This window comes from Muntiacus reevesi, chromosome 3 (assembly GCF_963930625.1).
Source record: "Muntiacus reevesi chromosome 3, mMunRee1.1, whole genome shotgun sequence".
NCBI classification, from domain to species: Eukaryota; Metazoa; Chordata; class Mammalia; order Artiodactyla; family Cervidae; genus Muntiacus; species Muntiacus reevesi.
The window spans coordinates 239705105-239730537 of record NC_089251.1 but is presented as its reverse complement, the minus strand read 5'-3'; the positions used below and the strand labels follow the sequence as shown (position 1 = coordinate 239730537).

Below are 25433 nucleotides of genomic sequence, written 5' to 3'. Positions count from 1 at the left end.
TAGGGGATGGGTAAGGAGGGTCAGCTGTATGATTACAGATAGAAATTAACTTTCTTATAGCGAGCATGCTATGCTGCATACAGAAGCAGAAATATAATGTACACATCCAACTTATATAATGTTACAAATCAATGTTACCTCAATAAACACACAAAACAAAAATAAATAAGAATCATCAATATATTTCATTTAAAATTATTAATATTTGACACTGGGTCCCCACAATACAAAGTAGTCAGAAATTATCCACTTTCTCAAGTTATCCCATCAGAATGAACCATTTTTAACCTACATTGTAGCTCAAATTTCCAAATGAATATTTTATGTTCATTTATTACTATAATAAACTGTTTATTATTGAACTGTCGTGTCGAACTTGGTGTTGGAGAAGACTATTGAGAGTCCCTTGGACAGCAAGGAGATCCAACCAGTCCATCCTAAAGGAAATCAGTCCTGAATATTCATTGGAAGGACTGATGCTGAAGCTGAAATGCCAATACTTTAGCCAGCTGATGAGAAGAACTGACTCATTTGAAAAGACCCTGATGCTGGGAAAGATTGAAGGCAGGAGACAAAAGGGATGACAGAGGATGAGATGGTTGGATGGCATCAACGAGTCAGTGGACATGAGTTTCAGTCAACTCTGGAAGTTGGTGATGGACAGGGAGGCCTGGCCTGCTGCAGTCATGGGGTCGCAAAGAGGGGGACAGGACTGAGTGACTGAACTGAACTGAACTGAACTGAAGCTATTTAATAAGAGCAGGCTTATTTTGCTTTGCTTTTCTAGATTTATGACTCTAAACAACTTGTAAAATTCCTCACATATCCTTTTGCTCATTCATACCAACTGTCATTTTATTGAGGTCACACTTTCTGACAGAGTAAAATTTTTTACTGTACTTGGGAAAGTCAGGGGATGAGGTTCTAAGAATTTTAGAAAGATTGCTCTTTAGTGGTCCTTCTAAACAATGTGTGTATATGTGTGTATGTTGTAACAAAAGATACAAAAGAAATTTAATGACTTGCTAAATAGGTATACATTCCTTAACAAATTCAAAATAAAAATGTATAGGAATGCATAATGTTTATTTTTATGCTAACTGTGTTACCCATTTAAAAAGTGAAGAAAACTTTAATAGAAAATGGATTCTATACTAAAAAAAAAAATTCTTGTAATTATCCCCAATTGAATAAAAATATAAATTTCTACTGTAAATGAATTTCCTGAAACCTTAAAGAGATCATTTAAATATATGTATTTTATATAAGAGCATTTTTCCTTATTATCCAATTACACATTAGCAGTAACAGCATGAGGAATAGTGTTACGGTTACATCCCAGATCTGCATAACTATGAAAAGGATAATGTATACTAACCTTGAGATCTCATGAATATCAGTATCTTCCTGAAGACGCTATGCCTCTGAAAACATCTTCTCAGTCTGTTGATCTCTCTTTACTTTTTCCTTAAAAAAGAAAATATGCTTCAATATGTTATATAAGGTTATATTTTCAAGAAGTAAAGTTTACAACAAGGTGTAAATATAATATGACACAGAGCAAAAACAATAGGATTCTTGGAATATAAAAATAAGGCATTAAATTTAGAACTGAATGATTATACTGTATATAAATTAGTGCAGAAAAAATATCCATCTTAAAAGAATGTAGTAAATTTCTAATCATTCATAAGCTTTCATTTATTTGTTAGCCTGTTATTCAATCAACAACTGTTACTAGAGACAAAAAATTAAAGGCACTTTATCTCATCAATTAACATCACACTAAATTTAAATAACTTTCTAGTCTCCAGAGATTCATATCTTCAAGAAACAAAAATAAACAAGAAAACCAACCAAAATATTATAGCTAGATAGTTGATGAAAATGACAATAAATATTTATTAGGATTAGTAAAATAATTTAAAGAGATGATAAAATCCTGGTAGTAATTAAATGCTTTTATTTTTCCAGACTAAAATGTATCATATATAATCGCTTTTTCTAAATAACTAACAAATTTCCATTCTAATAAGATAAATCATTAAGTCCATATATAAATGTAAACCTTTTCCGTAAACACGACGTAGAGAAACTTGTGAACTGTGGTTCATTTATTGTGTTTGCACAGCAGCCAGAAATGAACTATCACTGATCATAGCCAATAACAATAGTTAATGTAAAAGGACTATGAATGGATTACTGAATGAAGAAATAGACTGAGCAAACAACTTATGCTGATGTCATTCAAACAAGCTTAAAACAGCAAAAATCTTTAAGAAAAAGGTTGTCTTAGGGAAATTATGTCCTTAGGAGCCTCTTTCTCTGTTTAAACTTTATGTGTATCTTCAGGGATATACACTTTAAATAGCTTTAGAACATACTAGAATACTTGCAGTATTCACAACAGTAGTATAGTGTTATCAAATTGCGGTTAGAATTACAGAGTTAATAGAGATAATGGAGTTCAGTTTGCTTCTGAGAAAGCCCAGATTCAGCAAAAGAATGAGAAATTTTGGAAAGATAGATTCAAAATTCAATTTTAAGTATAATTTAAAATGTCTTAAAGCCCTGTTAAGAATATTATGCATAACATGATGACATACTGAAGACCACTAAAGCAATAATTTACATCACCCTTGCACTTATTTTGAGGAATATTTCAGAAAATAACTGTCTCCTCTGTTATGATACATATCCTAGATTGCATGTCAAGCAACTAAGAACCAACAAGCAAGCATGCTAACAGATCTCTACCTGTTTGTAATGTGTCCATTGAATACAGACTTTAAAAACTTATCTAAAATTAAAATCAAATACTAAAAATAAATTAGATGCTGAAATGAATCTGTCTATAAATGTCATTTATAATCTGAACTCTAATTTTCTTGTTAATGAAAATGAATCTCATATTATTTAAATGTCATTTTTTCATATTCAGGTAATATTGAGGTACCATTAAGATTTTATCCTAAAAATAAAACAAAATTTTGCTTCTATAAAAAAGTGGGGAAACTTAAATATAAAAACAAATCAAGAGGCAAAAAAGTGAAGAAACTGCTATCTAGTTCAGTTCTCCCTATTATACAAACAGGAAAACTGGCTACCATGTATTTGTGACACGTAGCTAACTCTAAAGGAAGAGACTGTATGTTTTGACACTACCAGTTGGAAAAATTGAAATTTAAAGCATAATTGCATTTTACAACCAAAAATAAAAGACTTTCTTTAGTCATTTAAGGTAGTCTATAGAGTAAAGCAAAAATATTGATGCAGAGTACATCATGAGAAATGCTGGGCTGAAGGAAGCACAAGCTGGAATCAAGATTGCCGGGAGAAATATCAATAACCTCAGATATGCAGATGACAGCACCCTTATCGTAGAAAGTGAAGAAGAACTAAAGAGCCTCTTGATGGAAGTGAAAGAGGAGAGTGAAAAAGTTGACTTAAAGCTCAACATTCAGAAAACTAAGGTCATGGCATCTGGTCCCATCACTTCACAGCAAATAGATAGGAAAACAGTGGAAACAGTGACAGACTTTATTTTTTTGGACTCCACAATCACTGCAGATGGTGACTGCAGCCATGAAATTAAAAGACGCTTACTCCTTGGAAGGAAAGTTATGACCAACCTAGACAGCATATTAAAAAGCAGACACATTACTCTTCCAACAAAGGTCCATCTAGTCAAAGCTATGGTTTTTCCAGTGGTCATATATGGATGTGAGAGTCAGACTATAAAGAAAGCTGAGGGCTGAAGAATTGATGCTTTTGAACTGTGGCATTGGAGAAGACTCTCTAGAGTCCCTTGGACTGCAAGGAAATCCAACCAGTCCATCCTAATGGAGATCAGTCCTGAGTGTTCATTGGAAGGACTGATGTTGAAGCTGAAACTTCAATACTTTGGCCACCTGACATGAAGAATTGACTCATTTGAAAAGACCCTGATGTTGGGAAAGATTGAAGGTGGGAGGAGAAGTGGACGACAGAGGATGAGATGGTTGGATGGCATCACTGACTCAGTGGACATGAGTTTGAGTAAACTCCGGGAGTTGGTGATGGCCAGGGAGGTCTGGAATGCTGCTGTCCATGGGGGTTGCAAAGAGTCGGACGTGACTGAGCGACTGAACTGAACTGAACTGAAAACTGCATACCTGTAATTAACCTATAATTCATACTGAGGCCAAGGGACCCACAGTGATGGGGAAAAAAAAAATGGACTCAAACTCTGATCTGTTTGAAGGTCAAGGACGTAAAAATAAATTTGATGGGCAGGATTGATCCTAACTCAGGTCAGTCAAGTTCTTAAGAGGGAGTCATCACAAAAGTTAAATAATTTTAGAAGAACAAGTCGTATTCAGTGCCATATTCCAAGACCTGGAGATATGAGAATCAACACCAGTTCTGGGCACAGTGTGCAGTGGTTGATGCTGGAAACAATTCCAGTTCAGCACCGTGGCTCTCTGGGTGTGACTAGGAGACACTGGCTGCGTGAGACGGTGTGAAAAAGCATGTGTCCACAAGTGAGAAAGAAGGTCAAGAGGGGTGGAGCTAGGATCCATCAGTCAACAGCACCCACTTGAGACTCAGGCAATACATAGAGGAATACCACCTAGATGATATAACCCAGGAAGATGCAGAGGCTGCTGGTCTTCCTTTGCAAGCCCTGTGGGCACATCGGTGATGATCTACACAAGATCTGTGGGAAGTGCCACTTTTCTGAAATCCTATGTCTATGACGTGATCATGACTTAAGTAGAATTCCCCCCCAAACCCTTCCCCAGCGTAGCCTGTTATACTTTTCTTGAATGAGATTGCAATCCCATGGGTGGCCTTAACAATGACAAGTGACATCTGGGACTGATTTGTGGATACATATAACTATCTCAGGAACTATGAAAAACAATCAAGGAGCGTGACATTGATGGAATGGAACCCGTATACTAATGTAAATGTAATATCATTTGTCCTCACATATCTTTTGTTGTGCTCATTTAAAGAACTTCAGTTTCTGCTTATGAGTGCCATGAAAAACAAAACTGACAGAAACCTACATTATTATTTTAAAACGTGCACCCAATACTTAAAGTTCACATCTGGTCTTTCCTCATACCTGGGGTTCAATTGAGAAATTCCCTGAGAACCGTTTTTCACTTACAGAAAGTCTTGCAATATTGCAGATGGAAGGTGAACACCACCTCTTCTAGTTCTAGGCCCTGTGGCTTCTTGGTTGCCCATATACATTACTGTAAATCAGCCTAAGATCCCAGAAGCCATTCGGAGTGGCAAGCAAGGGTCAAAGAACTCGCCCATGTTCATCAACATTTTCTCTAAATGGTACCTTTAGCAGGTCAGTGATGCACCAAGCTCTTGCTGGCATGTTTTAATCAACAGTCATGCTAGACTTCACTGAGGTCAGTGAGGGTCACATCTCAGTGGTAGCCTTGACTGAGCTATAAGATCAGTTTGTGTTGTATTTAGTGGGTGATTCAGTGGTTAGCTAGGATGAAATACAACTCGCTTACAACATTCTTTTAACTTGCTCTCATCCTTAAATATTTTATTTTTCTTGCAATTGTGGGGATTTTTCTGACTAAGCTTGTTCCTCCAAGAATCATGGAGTTTGAGATTCTCACATTGATCACTTCTACATGTCTGGGAGCCTGGCTTATATCACAGTTTCAGTATGTCAAAAGGAAATATTCTATGAACACAAGTGAAGAAATGTGAATTGTCTATTCAGTGCTCCTAAGGTGATAATACAACTTATAAGTTTGGTGCAACAGTTTAGTTACATTTGCAACTGCATCTCGAAACACAGTATTGTGTATTTAATAAGCCTGCAATCAGCAAAAGCATCTTTCACTCTGAAGGACAACTTCCTGACAGAAGTAAAAGGCCTAGGACAAAGGAATCTAGCAGGAAACACCAATCTGTCATATACAGTTTGGCCCTATTTTTTTAAAGACAATAAAACATCACTGAAAATCACATTGATTCTATTTAGATTTATTTTTTAAGTAACAATACCACTTCAATTTTGTACCTACATACATCTGATAAAGTGCAATTATCAAAATACATGTAGCCCTTAATCCATTTTTCCTAACATGTGCTGAACTATAGTGAATGGTATCATATGACCAAAAACTTTCTAAGATTATAATAGCACTTAGTCATTCTATTTCAGTAAAAGTGGACAGGAGTTACTGAAACAAATTAAATCAGTCCTAGTTAGGATATTTATATAACAGGTTCACCATGGGATTCTTCCACTCAATCAGCTGTGCTCTCAAGTGTGCAAAACAAATCTCTGAAATAGTTCAGAGAGATCTATATTTAAAGACATGGGGAAAGATATAACTATAATTACTAGGAATTTGCAAGAGCTAAAAGAAAATTTGGGTGAAAATTTAGGTAAAAATTGAAAACATCGAAGAAGTAGATAAATTCCAAGAAAATTGTAAATTAGCATGACTGACCCAAGAACAGGTGCAAACTTGACTTGACAGATTATCATAAAAGAGATTGAAAATATTTTTCATATTCCACCATTGCAAGAGCAGATAGCATCAACAGGGTGCAGGGAAGCCTTAAGGAATCTTTATAGTAAAAGTCTCCAATAAATCATACACTTCATCAACAAGAAAGTTTCTTGACCTCTACATATTTTTTCTCTCATCCCACTCACATTCACATTTCCCCACTTACTGAATTTAGGGTCCATTATTCATCATTGTGGTCTCTCCCTCACATATACACTCACCATGATGGCGTTTTCCCTCTCTTCTTCAAATAAATGTGACAAAAACAGCTAGTTAAACTCATCTCTCTTCCTACTATGAACATGCCTCTCATAGCTGAAGAGATGATAAAGACTAGAGAAAATGTATGTTCTTGCAAGTGGGTCCCCAGTAGCAGTGTCTGACAGTCTTGTTACATTTCCCTTCTTAATGCATGCTTCAACTCTATACCACAAAAGGCATCTTTACTTCTTTTCAACTGTCCAACATTTCTTCCCATCTTTTCCAACTTAATTTATGATACTGCTTCTAAGAAAATTGAAAAAAACCCTATTCAAATTCCTCTTCTTACCACAATATTGTGTGTACCCCTAACACTTGTACACATGGAGTCAACCTTCAATCCTGTTATGATGGAGAAACTGTTCTTTCTCCCACCTAAGGTGATTTCCCTCTCTTAAGCTCTGGATTCCATTTCCTCTTGCCAATGCTAGGTCTCTGCCACTTTAATAATCCCCTTTCTCTTCTGCATCATCATTCCCCCCTCTTTTTACTGGATTATTCCCATTTGTTTGCAAATATGCTGTAATGTCTCCAAACTTAAAAATAAAGTCCCTTTCCATCAGTGTCCCCATCTCACTATCACCTATTTCTCTACTCCATTTGTAGCAACTTGCCAAAGGAAGGTATTTTCTGTTTCTCAGATGCAATTCTACATGAACTCTCCCAAATTAGGCTTCATTTTCACAGTTCCACTGAAATAACATTTATAAAGTTTATCAGTGAGCTTGAATATTACCAAATCCAATGGTAAATTTTCAGTCCTTTTTTCCTTAATATCTCAAGAGAGCTTGACTCAGATTTCCTGTCTTGAACTCTTTCTTTACCTGGTTTGTAGGATACCACACATATGGTAGGATTTTCTCCTGCCCATTTGCTGCCCTTTCTCAACTTCTCTGTCTGATTTCTTCCCTTATACCTAACCTCTAAAGCCTCTTGTGAATTAAAGTTTGAGACTTTTCTATGTGACCCATAACAAAGCAGACCTGGTCCTATGTCTTTAAATGCTACCATTTATTTGTGAATCCCAAATGTAGATATGTAGCCTGAACCTCTTCTCTGAGCTTTAGATTCTTATACTCACTGTCTACTCCATAGGTCCACTTACATGGCTAATAGGCTTTTCAAATTTAACATATTAAAAGTAGTAATAATAACAAAAGAAAGATGGAAGGAAGGGAGTGAGGAAGAAAGGAAACTGAGAAGGAAGGTAACATACTCCAGGCTTCCTCCCCTTCCTCCAGTCTTTCCCATTTCACTAAGTTGCATCACCATTTACCCAATGACTGGTATTTAAAAAATCTCTTTGAGAAATGGCCAATTCTAGGATTGGGGCAGGTAAATATCAGATGAACCTGAAGGATCTTACAGTGATGAAAAGTAAGAAACGGAAGGAAAAAAAGAGGCAGAGTCATGTCAGAAGGACATAAAAACTGACCCAAAAGAACTCTCAGTGGTAAAAGTTGGAATAATTTAAGCAAGAAAAATTAATGACAGTATTAGATTATAACCCAAAGAATAAAATGAATATCTGTGAGTCAATACTGATATAAATAAATGACTGAATCAATGAATAGGGGAGAAGGAACAAATCTTCCTTACATTAAACAAATTCTGTGATATGATATTTATGACTTTACATAAAAATGCATATGTAGCTGCATAATAGACAATTATTCAACAAAACCAATTTTGAATCACAGAACAATTTTTGGATGTTGGGTCCACATTTTTTTTTCAGCAGAAACCAACTTTTAAATATAAAATTAATTGAAGGGCTCTTAAATTTACAGAGAAAATAGAGAAAGGCTGCTAGAATTGATCAGATTCCCAGGAAACGCTTAAATTCTTACAGATGGTCCTAGGAACACAGTTAAATTACAGACTATGTTAGTCAGTGTACTTTCATGCTCAGTTGCAGAAAATAGAAATCAAATCTAAAAAAAGAAAAAGCAGCATCCACTGACAGGAATGAAAGAGGAAGATCTTTACAGCATTTGTTCCCTCCACTTCAGTTAATGAAGCAGTCTACAGTACCTACCTTAATTATTTAGATTCTTTCTCATGGAAACCACGCAGGGTTACTATTCTGCAGGGTAGGAATGTCAAAATAAAGTCTTGAAGGCTTGCTCTCACTGCCCTTATAACCTCCATTCTCTCAAAAGAAATGAGAAAAAACCCACAAATTTGTTACATAAGAATGTGTCCTTATCTTCTCTGCCACTATAAAATGTAAGAAGCCTCACCAATATTTCCCTGTGGAAAGTGCCCAGAACCTAGTTAGTACTTAATTTTTTACATAACTTTCTCCACATTTCAGAAGCAGTGCATGTAGTGGCAGACAGATATGGGGGATACATAATCATGTAATTAATCTGTCCCCAAATCTGTCTGCTTGTAACATGAAGCACATCCTGCTAATGTCAGGTATAATGTGCGGATGAAGAAAAGAGGGATGCAATCTAGATATTATATGAGAAAATTTTGTTACAGATCTCTCTGTTGATACACTTCATGATAGCTGACTTAATAATAAAGTGATTTTACCATAAAGTGAACAATGAATGAAACTTGAGTGGAGATTTTTACTAATAAGAGTAGACAAATGAAGATTCAATGCAGTTCAAGAAAAGTATTAGGGACATGACATTGTTAGAAAAAGTGCTTAGGTTCTGGAGTACCAAAAAACAGAGGTTGCCATCATTTCTATGTTTTTATCTTTCTCACTTCTGTGACTTTGGGCACATCAATTTACTTAACATCAGTTTCTTCATCTATTAAATGGGCATATGAACTTCAATTTTGCATTTTGTAGGGAAATCAGTGGTCTAAGGTGGTGCTAGTATTAAAGAACCTACCTGCCAGATGCAGGAAATGTAAGAGATGTGGATTCGATGCCAAGATCAGCAAGATTCCCTGGAGGAGGGCATGGCAACCCACTCCAATATTCTTGCCTGGAGAATCCCATGGATAGAGGAGCCTGGCGGGCTACATTCCACAGGGTTGCAAAGAGTCAGACACGACTGAAGCAACTTAGCACGCATGCACACACTCAGGAAAGTCAGTAGACAAGCAATCAGGAAATGCAGTTTTCAGAGAAAGGGCAGAGAATGAATACAAATGAGTACATAGTTGACACACTATGACGACATGAGCTATTTCACCATCTAAACTATTGGAGCCAGGGGTGGAAGAGACAGCTTCTTTTCTTCAAGAATAGAGTGCTAAGAAGATGTGTATGTCTACATGTAAGCAGATATCTTTCATAGATCTTAAGGTAAACCCATAACTCCATATGCAAGTGGGAGAAAGTAAGGCCCTCGCATAGTGAGAACAGAGGCAAGTCATGGGGGTGGGAGGATGCACTGAGGTTATTATTTGAGCCCTAGAACCATTTTTGCCTGATATGATCTCACCCATGTCTCTCTCAGTTACATGAACGAAGATATCTCTTTTTTGTTTAAGCCAGATTGCATAGATCTTTTTTCGCAAGCAATAAAAAGTTCTGACTAACATAACCATGACTATTAACTGAATATTTTAAAGAAGTGCTAGGACAAATGCCAAGTATTACCAGTAAGAAATGCAATTTAAAAACGGATATAGTTATTTATTACCAGTAAGAGAAATTAAGTGAAAGTGATTGTGTTGATAAGTCCTCAGTGACCATCATATCTTAAACAGAGAATTTAAATACCAAAAATAAAAAAAGGAAAGAAATCTAAAAAGGAAATTTCTTCCAGCTTTTTAAGATAGAAGAACTAGTTGATTTCTTTGATTTGTGCCTAGTAAGCAGACTACAAAAAAACACAGATCAATACCAGATGGAGGCTATCAAAACAAAAAATGGCCACAAGGAAACAAAAATGTATTTAAAATTAATCTGCAGCTACAATATGTGGGCTTCTAAACTGAGCAGTTTTATTTCCTTTTATCGTACCCCAATGTTGAAGATTTTTTTAATAAAGTGGATGATTTATCCTTTAACCCATTTGCAGAACAGATAAAGGAGACTCAACAAACCATATCTATTCATTTGTATTAAAAACTAATATTTCTAGCTTTCCCTTCTTTCACATTAAGCAATATCTATACTTTATCTTTTTACTACTCCCCTGATTTAACTGATTTAATCACTTTGTCCTCGTGAAAGTGAAAGTCACTCAGTCGTGTCTATGGAATTCTCCAGGCCAGAATACAGGAGTGGGTAGACTTTCCCTTCTCCAGGGGATTTTCCTAACCCAGGGATTGAAGCTAGCTCTCCCACATTGCAAGCAGATTCTTTACCAGCTGAGCCACCAGAGAAGCCCTAAGTGGAAAATAGCATAGGGCTTTTTTGCACCATTTTTATATTATTACCATCTGTGTGTAAATTTCAAATATATTTTTGAAATATTTTGTTTACTTATTTTTCTAGCCTTTGACCAACATCTCCCTGTTTCCTCCATCTTCCAGCTCTGGTAACCATAACCCTATTCTGTTTCTAAGAGCTTTCTGTTTTTTAAATATCACATATAATAAGATCATACAGTATTTGTCTTTCTTTACCTGACTTATTTCACTTAGCATTAATGCCCCAAATTCCATCCATGTTGTCACAAATGGCAAGATTTTCTCCTTCTTATGGCTAAATAATATTCCATTGTATGCGCGCGCGCGCACACACACACACACACACACACACACACATATATAACTTCTTTATTCATTCATCCATTAATGGACACAAGTTGACTATTGCAAATAATGCTGCAGTGAACATAAAGGGTGTATATTTCTTTTTAAGATATGACTTTATTTCCTTTGGGCATTTACCCAGAAGTGGCAATATGGTTTTAATTTTTTGAGGAACCTCGTATTGTTTTCCATAGGTTCCTGGAAACCTATTACAATGTACGTTCCTACCAGTAGTGTACAAGGGTTTCTTTTCTCCACATTCTCCCCAATATTTTCTATCTCTTGTCTTTTTGATATCAGCTGTTCTAACAAGTGTAAGATGATTTCTCACTGTTATTCTGATTTGTGTTTTCTTGATGATTCCTGAAGTTGCGCATCTTTTCATGAACTTTTTGGTCCTTATACATCTAGAAAAATTTTATTCCATCCTTTGCCCAATTTTTTAATGGATCATTTATTATTCAATTTCATGAGTTTCTTATATATTTTGGAGATTAACTCCTGATCAGATATATTATTTGCAAATACTCTCCATTCCATAGATTGCTTTTCATTTTGTTGACCATTTTATTTGCTGTGCAGAGCGTTTTAGTTTGGTATAGCATTACTTGTTGATTTTTGTTTATGTTGCCTGTGCTTTTAATGTCATAGTCAAAAAATTCATTGCCAAGATGAACATCAGAGAGATTTTCCCATATGTTTTCCTTTAGGAGTTTTGCAGTTTCACCTTACATTTAAGCCTTTGACCCATTTCAAGTTAATTTTTATGAATGCTATATGACAAGGGTCCAGTTTCATTACTGTTATGTGAATATACAGTTTTTTTCAGTATCATTTATTTAAGAGACTATCCTTTCTTAATTGAGTGCTTTTGACTCCCTTGTAAAATATTAGTTGGCCAAACATACCTGAGTTTATTTTACGGGTGTTTAATCTGTTCCTTTGTTCTGTATTTTTATCCTAGTATCATAGTGCTTTAACTAGTATGGTTTTGTAATTTAGTTTGAAATCAGGAAAAGTGATGCTTTCAGTTTTGTTTTCTTTCAATGGAACATTTTTAAGTGGATTTTTAAAATAGCCTTGAACATTTTTAAGGACCTCTTGTGTTCATGCATGTTGTTGCTTCAGTCATGTCTGACTCTTTGTGACTGCATGGACTGTAGCTCACCAGGCTCTTCTGTCCACAGGGTTCTCCAGGCAAGAATACAGAAGTGGGTTGCCATGTCCTCTGCACTCGCAGCTGGATTCTTTACCACTAGCCCACCCAGGAAGCACATTTTATTTAAAGTAGACTCAAAGGCAGGCTTCCCTGATAGCTCAGTCGGTAAAGAATCCACCTGCAATGCAGGAGACTCTGATTTGATTCCTGAGTTGAGAAGATCTGCTGGAGAAGGGATAGGCTACCCACTCCAATATTCTTGGGCTTCCCTTGTGGTTCAGCTGGTAAAGAATCCGTCCGCAATGTGGGAGACCTGGATTTGATCCTGGGTTGGGAAGATCCACTGGAGAAGGGAAAGGCTACCTACTCCAGTATTCTGACCTAGAAAATTTCGTGGACTGTATAGTCCTTGGGGTCGCAAAGAGCTGGAGACCAGTGAGTGACTTTCACTTTCATATTCAAAGGCAACAATGACTTTAATATTAAGAAAAATATTTTTCAGCTAATCATAATAGAAGTTTGAATAAAAATAGGATTATTTTTTAAAATCTCTAATAGATATAAAAATATTTTAAAAACTTAGGGACTCAGCAAGAAAAATGCACTGCAAGAAGAAATGCACAAAACTCTTCTGTGGGTAGAATGACAGTTAAATATGGAAAGATATCTGGTATTCCTGGAATGGAATTGTAAAGATGTCAATTTGCCTTGGGCTCAAATTAACCTATAAATGTAATGTAACTCCAATGGCATAGCATGTAATGTTAACTCCATGGTTTGTTTGGTAGTTTGACAACATTCTTATGAAATTCAAATAATAATTATGTGAGAATAACTAATATGCAGAGTATATCATGAGAAATGTTGGACTGGATGAAGCACAAGTTGGAATCAAGATTGCTGGAAGAAATATCAATAACCTCAGATATGCAGATGATACCACACTTATGACAGAAAGAGAAGAAGAAATAAAGAGCCTCTTGATGAAAGTGAAAGAGGAGAGTGAAAAAGTTGGCTTAAAACTCAACATTCAGAAAACTAAGATCATGGCATCCGGTCCCATCACTTCATGGAAAATAGATGAAGAACAGTGGCTGACTATTATTCTGGGCTCCAAAATCACTGCAGATGGTGTCTGCAGCCATGAAATTAACAGATGCTTGCTCCTTGGAAGAAAAGTTATGACCAAGCTAGACAGCATATTAAAAAACAAAGACACTACTTTGCCAACAAAGGTCCATCTAATCAAAGCTATGGTTTTTCCAATAGTCATGTATAGATGTGAGAGTTGGACTATAAAGAAAGAAAGCACTGAAGAATTGATGCTTTTGAACTGTGGTGTTGGAGAAGACTCTTGAGAATCCCTTGGACTGCAAGAGATCCAACCAGTCCATGCTGAAGGAAATCAGTCCTGAATACTCTGGAAGGACTGATGCTGAAGCTGAAACTCCAATACTTTGGCCACCTGATGTGGGAGAAGAAGGGGATGACAGAGGATGAGAAGGTTGGATGGCATCACGGACTCAATGGACATGAGTCTAAGTAAACTCTGGGAGTTGTTGACAGACAGGGAAGCCTGGCGTGCTGCAGTCCATTGAGTTGCAAAGAATCGGACATGACCGAGTGACTGAACTGAACTAATAAAGTTCTTAAAAAGTGTAATAATATACCATGTTTCTGTTTATAGTAGTAGGTTATGGAAAATTGGGAACTCTTATGTGAGATAAAACTTACTACAGAGTCAGTATTGTTGGTTTAAGCATAGTCATCTAGATGATGAAATGGAAAATTACAGACACTGATCCTACTGTATATAAGAATTTGGTTCAAGAGGAGGACAGAACTTCAAACAGCAAATATTATATTACTCAATATATGATTTTATAAAAACTGAAAAAATTGTCTATTTTACACAGTATGCCAATACAATTTTCAATTGATCCAATGATCTAAATTTTTAATAGAAATTTATGAAAGTTTTAAAGGAGATTATTTATATGCAATTAATCTTGGGAGCTGAGATCTACCTAAACATTTCTTAAAAGTCAAATCCATGAGTATATTTGACCATATAACATAGTTCTGTGGCAAACATAAACAGAGTTGAAAGACCAATGACAAAATAGGAAGGATCTTATCACATAAATGTTAATGTAATAATACTTAATATAGAATAATGAAAGAGAAAATTATGATAAAAAAAGAACTAAAGTAGACCACTTATACACACAAAAAAAGGGTAAATAAATATGTAAATAGTTTGCTTTCTACTATTCAGAGAAATTCAAGTGAAAGCATAAAGGAAATATCAGTCTTTGCCTACCAAATTGGCCAGGTATATATACACAGAGAGAGAGAGAAAAAAATGCCTAGTTAGTTTGGTAACTTACCAGGGGGATTACTTTCGTTATTAGAAGTGAGCACATGAATTGGTAAAGCTTTCTGGAGGGCAATTAAAATGATACCTTTGAACTATGATTTCTATCTTAGGGAAAAAATTATAAGCATGTTATAGTAGCAGTAATTGTATTAGTGAAAAATTCTAGAAAGCTATTGTAATGAATGGAGACAATAAGTCTTAAATTAAAATATATTAATATAAATTGAGAAATATATAGATATTGTGAAATATTGAGAAATATATAGATAATTTAAATTACCCATACCACTATTCAGAGAAAACTTAAGATTTTCTGTTTCTGTAGAAAAATACAATGGACATGAACTTGGGCAAACCGGGAGATGGTGACGGACAGAAAGGCCTGGTGTGCTGCAGTCCTGGAAGTTGCAAAGGGTCAGACACGACTGGGTGACTGAACAACAGCAACAATAGAAAATGTGTGTTTCTCTTTCTGTTTCTAGATCTTATTGCTTTCATACCTCATGTGTAATATTTTACAGGTGGGATGAATCTGCAAAATAATTTTGTAATTAATGTGAATTATTTATTAATTTGAATATACTTTTGTGTCAATGGATACATTTGTTCAATTCTTTTTAGTGGCCACATGGTAATCTATTGTATGGGTATTCCATATATTATTTAAGCAATTGTGTAGTATATAGTTTCTTTATAATTTTTCACTGTAAGGAAAATATTGCAAAAATTAAAGCTAAATTTTTTAATATTTATTTTTAAGTAATAAGCTTTAAATATATGTATTAAAAATATTTCAGTGCTCTCATCTTAAAATATTGAATTCTGATATTGATATTAATAAATTTAAAACTGTGTAGGAAGTTTGGAAAGTGATTTCATTTATACTGACAATATTATATGCATAGTTGGAAACTTTATGAACATCTGATATAAAAACATTTTTCATATGGGTCTTTACCCATTGAAGAAGACCCTAAATTGTATCCAGCAATATTAATTATTGGGTTAGCCTAAAAGGTCATTTGGGTTTTCCTGTAATATCTTATGAAAAAACCCAAATGAACTTTTTGGTCAACCCAATAATTTCTATACAGTTAGTCTGTTTCAGTTCACTCATTTCACATTTAAGATGACAGAAATCATTTGATAAGTTAAGACATGTACGTTTTAGAAAAAGTCATGAACATACCAATCAAAAATAAATTTATTTAGGACCGTGTATTAAAAGAGTCAAAAAAATTGGGGAATTGCTTGGTGACCTACTGGTTAGAACTGGGTGCATTCACTGCTGTGGCCTGGGTTCGACCCTTAGTTGGGGAGTTAAGATCTCATAAACCACTGAGTGTGGTCAAAAAAAAAGGAACCTCTAGAAAATAAATTCTATAATGAAACTCAAAATAATAATAATGATAATCATAATTTATTTAAAACATCTAGCACAGTGCTTGGCAAATGACAATGCTTAATAAAGCTTGCTACTATGATTATTAACATTAAGTAATGTGGGGGACATATGGTTGTGAGAACTGGACTGTAAAGAAGATAGAATGCCAAAGACTTGACGCCCTTGAAATGCGGTGCTAGGGAAGACTCCTGAAAGTCCCTTGGACAGCAAGGTGATCAAACCAGTCAATCTTTAGGGAGATCAACCCTGAATATTCACTGAAGGACTGATGCTAAAGCTGAAGCTCCAGTATTCTGGTCTTCTGATGTGAACAAATGCCTCATTGAAAGAGTACCTGATGCTGGGAAAGATCAGGGGCAGAAGGAGTAGAGGGCATCAGAAGATGAGATGGCTGGAAGGCATCACTGATGTCATGAGCATGAACTTGGGCAAACTCCAGGAGATGGTGTGGGACAGGGAAGCCTAGCATGCTGCAGTCCATGGGGTCACAAAGAGTTGGACATGACTGGGCAACTGAACAGCAACAACAACAATGTGGGGGAAATAAAAGACACAGTTCTTGACCTCAAGGAACTTAAAATATTGCAATTATAAATTTCTACAGTTTCCATATTCTAGCTGCAAAACTAGTGAAGGCTGAAAAAAGTAAGAGTTGCTCTGCTAAAAATAACAATTCTTATTTAGGCTGTTATCCTGAATTTCATTCATTCTTTAATTTTTCATCAAAATATCTCATTCTGAGAGGACTTTTTAAATATATACGCTTCTTTGTTAGTATCTGTAAATTTTAGTTAAGTTTACTCCTTGGTTTGCTTTTGCAGGTCCTCTAGCTCCATGCATTTTTTTTTTTTAAATCTAGGCCAAATACATGATATATGTTTTATGCAGCCATGATCCTGGCATAGTATTTTGCCAAGTATTTTAATACTTAATTTATACTTAATTAATCAGTATTTTAGTACTGATTAATGACCATCATAATAGTTAGATTAATCATCAATTCTGTTAGTAAATAAAAAGTTCTAAAAGTGAGTGTGTGTATGTGTGTGTGTGCACCTAGAATTATGAATGTATGTATCTGAAATATGTACTACTCTCGCTAAGCCAACATAATGGTTGCCATAGAAACAGCAAACAGCAAAAACTCACAGCTGACATAGCAAGAAGATGAGGGGCAACACCTTTGGAGAAATTGTGAAATACAACAGGCTAAAAAGTAGAAAAATCAACTGTGTTTAAAATTAATAGTCTTTATTTCTTCCAAACAAGTTTCCTCAAAGATGGAATTAAATACCCCAAACGCTGGCATTGTTAAGATTCAAAATATATACATTTTTTTAAATGTAGAAAACTGTAGGCATTAGTGCAAATTTTAAAATGAAATATGTTAAGTATCCTTCATGAATAAAGTAATTTTATTAATATGATTTAAAACTAAATTATGTACAGTTTTTGTATCCACTAACATTATCATCAAGCATAAAAATATATACTACTGAAATATACATTTCAGCCTCCAAACATCACAATTAGTGGGACCCACTATTGTAATTAAGCCAGAAATAGCTAGTGCTTTTAGTATTTGGTGAGGCAGTCTTTACCAGCTTTCACAGTGCATTGGTAATCATTTTAATAGAATTTGCTTTTAGGTTTTTATTTTTATTTTTTGTCATGCTATGACCACTGCAGATATCCATGAAGGATCTTAAAGTGATCTAATGGTTCATTATATAAATCAAGTTTCAAAACATTTCATGCAGATTTCTAGAGTTGTAAATTACATCAATATTACCACTCCATTATTATAATACTTGTGAGATGAGATAAAATCAAATGCAAAAAATTGAGTGTCCATTTCAATTTTATCTCACTACAAATACTTCCCTACCTGAAAATTAAACAAACACCATTCAAAGAAAATGCCTTTCTAGTTTTTAAGTATTGATCCTTAGTTGAAAATAAAATATTTATGTTTTACTATATTTATTATGATTGTTCTTTCTTCACTATGCTTGAAAACTGTACTTTTAACCTTAATCTAACTCTCAATAGAATTCAGTAAATTTCAGACATTTAATTATTATAGTTCATGCCAGATCACTGTAGCTGAACATATAAAACATATGGTACAACAATTCTGTGGCCCTAACACATTCCCAGTTTATTTCCAAATGGTTCAGACAAAAAAGAAGCAACATTATCAGAGTGCAAACAAGTACCTTCCAGAGTGAAATGGTTAAATATTGCAGCCAATTCAGAAATAGCAACTGGCTTTTTTTTTTTAGCAGAACCAGGTTTAATGCTTTTTTGCATTCACATGCACACAAATATACTTCCCTCGAGCTGTCAGAAAGCATCAGATTGCCTGATTTGCATGATGAATTTTAAAATCTTTTGAGAAACACAAGGACATTTGCTTCAGGCACTATGATTTTATCGTCACCAACATAAACAACAAGTAGAATGCCAGTCAACCTCTGGTGATCAAACCAAAGCCAAAAGGTCTTAAGACTTCGAATTGTTAGTAGAACCATTGTTAGTAGAATGGTTAGTAAAATTTTAATTACCTAAATTCATTTGGATCCATTTTTCAAGTCACAATATTTTGCAGTTCGATAATCATCTCTTTATTGCCCATGATCACTTTGGATGATCCCAAAATCAAAATATGATTCTTATCAAGAAGCTTAAAAACTCAAATACTGTAAGAAATATTTGTAAACAAATTACATTGTCAGACAAAAATATTCTGATCAGTAATGTAAAGGTGGTGTCTTTACTATTTAATTCAACTCTAATTCTTGCACTGTTCAAGAAATACCACTACAATATCAATTGCATCTATAGATATCCTGAATAAAAAAGAGATGTGCGAAAATGGAAGATTTTTCTATGGCTTTCTATTTTGGATTTCATGCTAATAGGGTCTTATCCTTTAAATGATGTGACCACCAGAACTATCTTTATAATTAGCTTCTTATATATCTAACTGAGAGTTAAAACCACAAGTGATGTGTTGTTTTCCTAGATTTACCATGATGTCGACATATAAAATTTCATTTGAAACTTGGTCTAATTGTGTTTTTATATTTAAACTCGAATTTAAGTTTTTCAGGGCGTAAAGCAAGCAAATATGAAAGCCAATCTTTACCTAACCAGTAAAACAGAATATAATTACTGCATTTAGTCAGAAGCTGTGACTGAGTCTCATTGAAATGCAAGGTAAGTGGGTTTCTGGTCTTGAATTATTGAACAAGTAATGTAGGGTCCTGGAGTTGAAGGGATTGAAGGGTATCATTATCTTTTTTTTTTCTTCAGGGAATCCAGGATGACCATTCACCCTTCTGGCAAAAGTGGAATGCACAGGGTTCTATTTCTAAGTAAATCAAAGAAACTTCTATTTGTTAGCTGCTATTGAAGATGCACACTGCAAACTGCATCTCATCTACTTTCATTGTAATATTTTCACATTGTCACAAGTAGCATTATGTCACCAAGACAAACCAATTTCATTCATGTAAACATAAAACATATTTGCTGTAAGATATTTCCATCATTGTAAGGGACACACAAGCAAAGTCTCAACAGTCTGCCCTGTCACAGAAAGAGGAAGAGGAATTGTTGATTCACACTCAAATTGAATTCTCTGTCCACTATTTCTTTAGGCTCATTGAATTTATTCATAAACTCATCACTGGTATTGTACTACAGCCAGGAGATAATCATACTTTCCATAAAAACCAACTTAAAAAAAATAGGCAACAGAGATGAGGTGCCAATTGCCTTCACCAACAGATGTGCTCATTCTGTTTCTAAGAGGAGATGGCACAAAAGATAAAGCATGACGAAACAGACCTCTTAGAGAACAGCACAGTCTAGAGAAAGGCTGACCCTCTAGGGATCTACAATAAGGTTCTCTGCCACTCTCTCACATCTGGATTCTTGTCAAGTTAATATCCCTGGGCTGTGGTCTCCATATCTGTAAAATAAGGGTGTCTATCTAGACGTTCTCAATGGCTCTACTAGTTCTAAAATTCTTTGGATTCAAAATGAGGGTTATCGGTCCTACTTTTTTTTTTTTTTGTCTTACTCATATAAAAGATCATTGGATCCTCTAAAAATATTAAAATGGAATTTCTTCCTCAATTGCCCAATTTTCTAAAATAATCTCCAGTTTTGTACTGGAGATCAGGCTGAGAATAACCCACAGAAAACAAGAAATCCCCCCATTACTGTTACATTTCCATCTATTCTTTTTTGCCCCTCCTCCCCACTGTTTATCCCAAATCAGGGTTTTGATCACACATTCAATTACAAGTTGTTCAATGATGCCTATCTCTGTTTCCTTACAGAGGAGTGTCAGTAAATATTTCCCTCAAAACCCTTGAAAATTTGCAACAAAAATGCTGAAAAAGCTCATCAAACATCGCAGCTGCTTTCTTTACTAGCCTGCCCGTCTCCTCTGTACACAGTAGACGTCTCCTCCTCCACAGACTTGTGCCGTGGTGATGAAACAGGAAAGTTATGACCAGATAGCAAAATAGTTATCAAATAGTTTATTTCATCGAAATAAAACCACTCTCCACTCAAACTTTTACCCTCCAGGGAACTGTTCAGGTGCTCATAACTAGGGCCTGACCTATAATTTTTCAAACCCCTCTAAACCACCAGAACATCACTTTCATCTGGAAAATATCTTGAACTGCAATTGTAAGAGCTGATGGTGTTTAAACGAACATTATAGGTACTTTGTGAACTCACAAGCTATAGAAATCAATAGGCACCTTGCATAGAGAAGGCCTGAAATTGATTTTTCCAGGAGAGAGTCAATTTGTAACTTTAGGAGAAGCACAGACACCAGGGAGGAGGTTTAAGCATGCTGCAGGCTTAAAAAAAATTGTGTGGAAAATGCTGCACTGCACTAGAGGAGGAGGATCTCAAAGAAAGAGGGTCTAGGTTGGTGGTGTTTTTCAGGAGTGGCTAAAGGGGAAAGAGTTGAGAAATACTAGGCCATTCTCTGGGGCTTGCAGAATGAGCTCTCTCAAGGGACACACAGAAGGTATTTAATAGAGTGTCCTGAGGGTCTTGAATTTAAATGCATACTGTTGCTTTTTGAAGGACAAGGGCATCCAGTGGACTCTTTCTCTCCAGTTTTAAAAAATTTGTCTGAAATTATAAAAATAATGTATTTTGTTCTTAAAACTGGCCAAGAGAGTAGATTTTATGTTCTCACCACCACCAAAAAAGAAAAAAACTAATTATGTGAGATGATGAAAATGTTTATTAGCTTGATTGTGGTAATCATTTCACAATGCATATGTGTATTAAAATATCATGTTGTGCACATTGCTGCTGCTGCTGCTATGTCATTTCAGTCGTGTCCGACTCTGTGTGACCCCATAGATGGCAACTCCCCCGTCCCTGGGATTCTCCAGGCGAGAACACTGGAGTGGGTTGCCATTTCCTTCTCCAGTGCATGAAAGTGAAAAGTGAAAGTGAAGTCGCTCAGTCGTGTCCGACTCTTCGAGACCCCATGGACTCTAGCCTGCCAGGCTCCTCCGTCCATGGGATTTTCCAGGCAAGAGGACTGGAGTGGGGTGCCATTGCCTTCTCCAGTTGTGCACATTAAATATATAATTTTTATTTTTAAAGAAAGTATAAAAATTGTCTACAAATTAATCTGTTCACTCAATATAGGAGTCTAAGTATCATTCGCTTCTCTGATGGCTCAGACGGTAAAGAATCTGCCTGCAATGCAGGAGACCTGGATTCGATCTCTGAGCCAGGAAGATCCTCTGGAGAAGGAAATGGTAACCCAAACTCCAGTATTCTTGTCTGGAAAATCCCATGGACAGAGGATCCTGGTGGGCTACAGTCCATGGGGTCACAAAGAATTGGACAAAACTGACTGACTTCACTTTAACTTTCAAGCATCATTCAGTGTTCACTGCTCTTCCAGGGACCGTGGATGACAGGAAGGTATTGATGAATTTCAAACAAAATGTATCCCCCCAATAAATCTAACTTCCCTTTGTGACCAGAGAATTTTATTCTCCAAACAGCTATTGTTTTCTCCCTTTGCCTGAGTGTTCCTTTATCTTCTCCCTACTGTTTTATACTTTGTACAAGTTCATTAAAACTAAGTTCTACTTTAGTCAAGAGATAAAGAATACAGAGGCTAAACATTATTATAAAGTTTTCCCTATTTTTATTCTAAACCCTTCCAACAGTGATGATGGAGAATTCATGAAAACCAAATGATTTTTTGAATTCTTGGCAGTTCGGGAGAGGAAGTTTAAAGATGAAATTAGAGGGGTCACATTGTATAAATAAATGTCAGTGTGAATTTTAAAAGGTTGTTTTGGTGAGCTAAAAAAAAAAAAAAATCCCCAAACACAAATGCCCTACAAAAATAATGCTAGGAAATACTATCGTGGAAAAGAAAAAACTTCTCTTTTGTGTTGGATAATTTTTACCTTTATTTAAGGAATGCACCTTTAAAAAAATTTTGTACCTGTCAGGGTGAACTTAAGGGGCTTTTATTGACCTTTTTTAGTCTTTCTTTGAATGATACTAACTCTTCTAAAAAATAATTTTAAAATCACATGGTGTTGAATGGACATGGATATGTTAGAAAAGATTTGCCTGTTTCAAAGTCTTCATATGAGCATCTGTCACATGGAATGCAACTTAAAATGGCTACAACTTCAAGTCTGAACATATTACACTAAATTAAATGATTCTGTTCACATTAAGAGCATAGAAGTATATATGTATGTATGTATGCTCAGTCACTCAGTCGTGTCTGACTCTTTGCAACCCCATGGACTGTAGCCTGCCAGACTCCTCTGTCCGTGGGATTTTTCCAGGTAAGAATACTGGAATGGGTTGCCATTTCCCTCTCCTGGGTATCTTCCTGACTCAGGAATAGAACCCATGTCTCCTGTGTCTCCTGCACTGGCAGGCAGGTTCTCTAATGCTGAACCACTTGGGAAGCCCATATATGTATACAAAGCTACATTTACTGTAGTGCATGAATCTGGCCTTCGGTCTGAGGTTTACCAGTGTTCAAACAATTACAGAATCTTAGGGTTTCCAAGGCTTTCATTTCAGAGTAGCATTCTTTTAAAAACAAACATTATTTTCTCACCCTGGAAGTGAATGTTTTGTACTCAGTACTGCAAATATTCCACAACTCATTAACCAGTATTAGACGGTCAAAAGAGCTCAAGTGATTTAGATTTCAAAAGGATGGCTCTGCTTCGGAAAACTGAAGACACACAGGAAATTTTCACTTGCTATTTGCTTACCTTAGTTTGGACTAATTTCTGCCTCTCATATTCACTCTGTAGAGATAAACAGGAGTAGACTACTGAGAGTTAATTAACCAAAATGGTATCATGTTTTACAAACTAAGTCTGTTTTGATAAACAGCTGAGAAGCAAATAAAAGCCAATGGATACAGATGAAAATTCTAAGAATCGACTATACAACACAATTTAGAGTACAACCTGAAATACAGCCTCAGATACTTACCAGTAAAATGATTCGAAGTGGATGGATTGACACTATCAACACTGGCAGCACTGTCACAGCTAAAAACTTCATCATCGGATTCCTGCACAGAGCAGCAGGGTAAGGAGCCATCAATTTCTTCCAACTTCCCCTTGAAAATTCCACTCATCGCTGCAGCACCGTCACATGTAACTGTAACAAGAATGGGAACAACAGAGTACTGAAACATCTGACCACAGACTGCACAGTCAAGGTCTCCAAGTCGTTCTTTGGAGGTGGTGGGGAGGGCTATAATATTTTGAACCACATCTGCCAGAGTATCATATCCATGCAGAAATAATCCTTTCCGTAATGTTTGAAAGCATTTATACCTGGACTCATTGCTATTTACATTCTCATTCTGACAAGACTATTTTATAAGAAAAAGTCAAAATTAAAAATGTGACATCAGAGGGCTGCATAAGGAAATATGGTTCAGCATTTTGAAACGTCAAAACAAGAGTCAAATACATTTATTTGATTTGTTCTAGTAAATCGTGTTCTGTCATTGACAGAGCCAAGGTTCAGAACGAAATAGATCACTCACTTGCATGCTGTCATACCCAGAGCATGCTGATTAGGGCATGTCTATCTTGCTTGGGATTTCTTTTTTTCTCAGGTACAAAGGCGTCTACTTTCCTGGGGCTCTTTGTCCGTCAAAAATCAAATTGGTTGCTAGGAACGGCTGTACCTACAGAATTTAGATGCCTTATCATGTTTCCAGTCAGTTCAGCGGAGCTACAGGGAATTCTGGAATCCTGTACCATGGAGGCTGGCTGAATAAATTTTATACAGGGTAAATCACAGTCCCTAAATCTTTTGCTGGTTAAAATATTAATTTGAGCCTCTTTATTTGGCATGCTGCTATTCATGGGGTCACAAAGAGTCGGACTCAACTGAGGGACTGAACTGAACTGATTCTTTGTATCAACATGGTCAGTGAAAGCCAGTCTGAGGTAGCCTGATACATTTTTAAAAAGTTGTTAATATCAATTTAGATGAGTCATTAGACCTCTGAGAGTAATAATTTCATAGCCATAAAGTAACTCTGATGATAATCAGTGGTTGCAAACACAAATTCTTTCAATGGCAGTTAATTTCAATGAGTAAAGAGGATCAGATATAATAAAATCATCTCAGTCCTCTCATTTTTCTTGTTATTTGTAACAAAGGTATCAAGACATACTTCTCTACCCTAAGAAAAATGATAGCATAGGAACCATAATAAATGATCTCACAACCAAAGAGACAGTGTGTAGTAAACAGTGTAAACTGTGGAAAACTGGAGATGCACACACAGGCCAAATTGGGAAGCCACTACTTAGGTCCAGGTCATTTCACCTCCATGCTCTCCCAATATAACCCAATCTAAAATCTGGCCAATGCCCACATTCAGAAGCAATCCTTTACACTGCTAGCTTTCACATGTCCCACCTTTTTATTAATTTTGTTTAT

The 25433-nt window shown here is 35.7% G+C and overlaps 1 long non-coding RNA gene across 1 annotated transcript; it reads right to left on the bottom strand.

Moving 5' to 3' along the window:
• Window positions 1–1430: 1430 nt before the first annotated feature.
• On the bottom strand, window positions 1431–24037 carry LOC136165448 (uncharacterized). Its single transcript, XR_010662518.1, has 3 exons — window positions 23961–24037; window positions 23735–23770; window positions 1431–1467 (listed from the first exon to the last, which is right to left on the bottom strand). It is a non-coding gene; the product is annotated as an uncharacterized lncRNA (long non-coding RNA).
• Window positions 24038–25433: the final 1396 nt, after the last annotated feature.